Source organism: Alligator sinensis, unplaced genomic scaffold (assembly GCF_000455745.1).
Source record: "Alligator sinensis unplaced genomic scaffold, ASM45574v1 scaffold301_1, whole genome shotgun sequence".
Classification (NCBI taxonomy): Eukaryota; Metazoa; Chordata; order Crocodylia; family Alligatoridae; genus Alligator; species Alligator sinensis.
The window spans coordinates 2,255,970-2,259,392 of record NW_005842035.1 but is presented as its reverse complement, the minus strand read 5'-3'; positions in this window follow the sequence as shown (position 1 = coordinate 2,259,392).

The window sequence follows — 3,423 nt, the reverse complement described above, 5'->3', positions numbered from 1 at the left end:
TTTTCTTATGCTCTTTTTTTCCGAGGCTCCTCCAGCCACACTAAAACTAATTACATTACCATCATAATAATAGGTAGGTCTCAAGCAAGGAGGCACCGTTGTGATGGGTTAATGAGCAGTTTGCAGTGATGTGTTCCTCTCTATTATCTACCTAATGTTTGCTGGACACTTTGCCCCCTGGACCTGACTCACTTGAGTACTTTACTCCCCGATGTGTTGAGGAGCTCGCAGTTACCAGCGAAAGCTCCTCCAGCCAGACCCTGGATGCTCTCTCGTGGGGCCGGTCTCCTGGTATCCTCCAGGCACCCTGTGCATGCGCGTGCCTGCCTGCGTGTGTTGCTTAAGAGGTGGTTTCCCCTCCCAGACGCCGCTGTCCTGCAGTTTCACATGGGGTCGAGGAAGGAAGGATGCTCTGGCTGATAAGGAGCAAGGGACCTGGGTTCAGAGGCTGCATGAGCACAGGCAAGTCGCATCTCTACCACTTGTCTCCCACCCAGTCTAGTCTGGGTATAAGCCCCCCCCAGACCGAGACTATACTATATATTTGTACAGCACCTCGCACTACAGAGCCTCTCACCGGCCCCCAGGCTCTCGTATAGATCACTGGGCTCCTTCTCTTTTGCTTTCCATCCCTACCAGCCTCACCTCTTCTCTTTCATTGTCCAAAGATGCCCAGCAAGGGACGTCTGATGCACCTTCCCTCCTCTCCTCCCATCTCTTCTGGGGGGCTGCACTCCTTGGTGCTGCCATTCCTCCGGGCAGTGGGCACCATGCCTCTATGCTGCTTATTCAGAGATTCATAGAGTTTGAGGCCAGAATAGACTATTAAATATCTCATCTGACCTCCTGCTTCACAGAGGCCATAGGGTGCTACTGGCAGCAAGCGTACGGAGCCCAATAACTTGTGCTGGCTCCGGCGCATCTTCTAGGAGGCCTCCAGGCCCCGAGGGATGGGGACTTCATCACTCCCTGTAGGAGTCTATTCCAGAGGATTGCTGCTAAGGGCCCAGGATATAGGTGATCAAAGCCCAGAGCCTGGTGTCACAAGACAGGGGTCTGGACTTGAGTCAGGAGCCAGGGATGGGGGTCAGGAGTTGGCAAGCCTGGAGCAAAGGGGTCTGGCAGAGTCAGGAGTCAGCAGCCCGAGGCCGTGCAGTCATAGAGAGGTGGGGCTGGGAGGGAGCTTCAGAGGTCCCGTCTAGTGCAACCCCTGTCCAAGGCAGGATCAGCCCTGTGCAGCCCATCCCATCATCTAACCTCTTAGTAAAACTACCATTGACACAGCCCAGACATCGCACCTGAACCCGCCACACGTAAAGCAGGGAGACCCTGGCAACCACCGTCCTGCTGCTGTGAAAGGTTGTTAATACAGTTAATACAGTATGTGCTCAAGAGATCATGGAGCAGAAAAGTTGGGGCAACCAGCAAAGCCCAAAAGCCTGGGAAACCCCCATAGTAGAAGACCGGCATTGCTATGCCTCAATCATCCCCGAGCAGTGGCTGTCCAGCCTCTCCTCGAGCCCCTCTAGTGACGGAGAGTCCCCCACTTCCCTGGCATCTATGCCACAGCCTCCCTGCTCTAGCAGTGAAGAAGTTATTCCTGAGATCCAGTTCAAACCCACTTTGCTGCAACTTTGACCTGCTGGTTCATGTCCTGCTCTCTGCAGCAAGAGAAAAAAGATGCTTTATAGCAGGCAGAGGATCTTCTGTCCTGGGCCTTAACACAGGTGCTGCTTCTTGGCAGGCAAGCACACCCATGCAGGCGTCATGGAGGGCAGCTGGCAGCCGGCCTCACCCGGGTATTAGGGCTGCTGGGGCTGTTCAGCCTGCCTGTTGCCCTGGCCCCTGACCATGGGGATGTGGCTATTCTGGGTGGGAAGGGAAGGGGGCCTGGCTCTGGCCTCCTGACAGGTGTTCAATCCTGCTCTTCCCTCCCGACTCCGCAGCAGTCCCTTCAGGGATGCCGTGGCAGGGCTGGTGCCACTGCGTGGCCACTTGGAGTATTGCTTTGTCCCTGTAAGATCACCCTTGCACCCTTGCACAGGACCTGGGTGCGTCTTCTCCAGACCGGACGTGAGGACAGCTTTGAGTTTCCTTGGGCTCGGACTGTTTTGCCAGCGGGATCTCTAAGCTGAAATGTCTCTGTTCCCCAGGGATAAAAGTACGCAATGCAGCTAAGACCCGGGGAAGCAGAAGGCGCCAAGCACATGCTTCACTTGGAGAGATTGAGAAGGGCATACTGCCGTGTCCTTGCTGCACATGCCAGGAGGCCTTTCGCACACAGATGGGAGCATCCATTAAACACCTTTCGCTGACACCTCCTCAATGGGTGCTCACGGCTCTGCCATGAGTCCCTGAGGGTCCTGAGGCGGCTGTGATGGGGCGCATGCCTGGTATTCACTGCATGGGCTCGGGGCTGCTCTGAGCCAGGTGGCTACTGATGGCTTCTGCGCACTGGCTGCAGCTTAGTTGGGGACACAAGTGCTGGAGTCCCCCAGGGGCTGCCCGGGGCCAGGCTCTGTGGCCCATCAGACTCCTGCAGGATTGGACCTCGCAGTGCACCATCCCCACGCTGGTCAGCACAGCGCCGGCTGGATTCCCACAGGCTCCGACGGCTTCAAGCCCTGCTCCAAACAGAGCTTGTCTGAAGGGCACTTGTAGCAGGGGCCAGGATAGGAGGGTGGGCCTTCTACGACCAGGTCACAAAATCCTTAGGCGCAGGTGTCGTGGTGGACGTAGTCTTTCTGGATTTTAGGAAGGCCTTTGACACTGTCTCTCACCCCGTTCTCATTAAAAAACTAGGGGACTGTGGTGTCGACACCTACACAGTCAGGTGGGTCACTAACTGGCTGGAGGGCCGCACCCAGAGAGTGCTGGTGGACGGGTCTTATTCGACCTGGAGGGATGTGGGCAGTGGGGTCCCCAGGGCTCGGTCCTCGGACCCGCACTGTTCAACATCTTCATCAGCGACTTGGACGAGGGGGTAAAAAGCTCCTTGTTCAAATTCGGAGATGACACTAAGACGTGGGGGGATGTGGGCACACTAGAAGGGAGGAACAGGCTGCAATCAGACCTGGACAGGTTACAGGGGTGGGCGGATGAGAATAGGATGGGTTTCAACACTGACACAAGTGCAAGGTGCTGCACCTGGGGAGGAAGAACCAGCAGCAGACCTACAGGCTGGGGAACTCCCTTCTCGTCAGCGCAGATGCAGAAAAGGATCTTGGAGTCATTATTGATGCCAAAATGAACATGGGCCGACAGTGTGGGGACGCGGTCAGTAAGGCCAGCCGCACCTTGTCGTGCATCCACAGATGCATCTCGAGCAGGTCCAAGGAGGTGATCCTCCCCCTCTACGCGACACTGGTCAGGCCGCAGCTGGAGTACTGCGTCCAGTTCTGGGTGCCGCACTTCAGGAGGGAT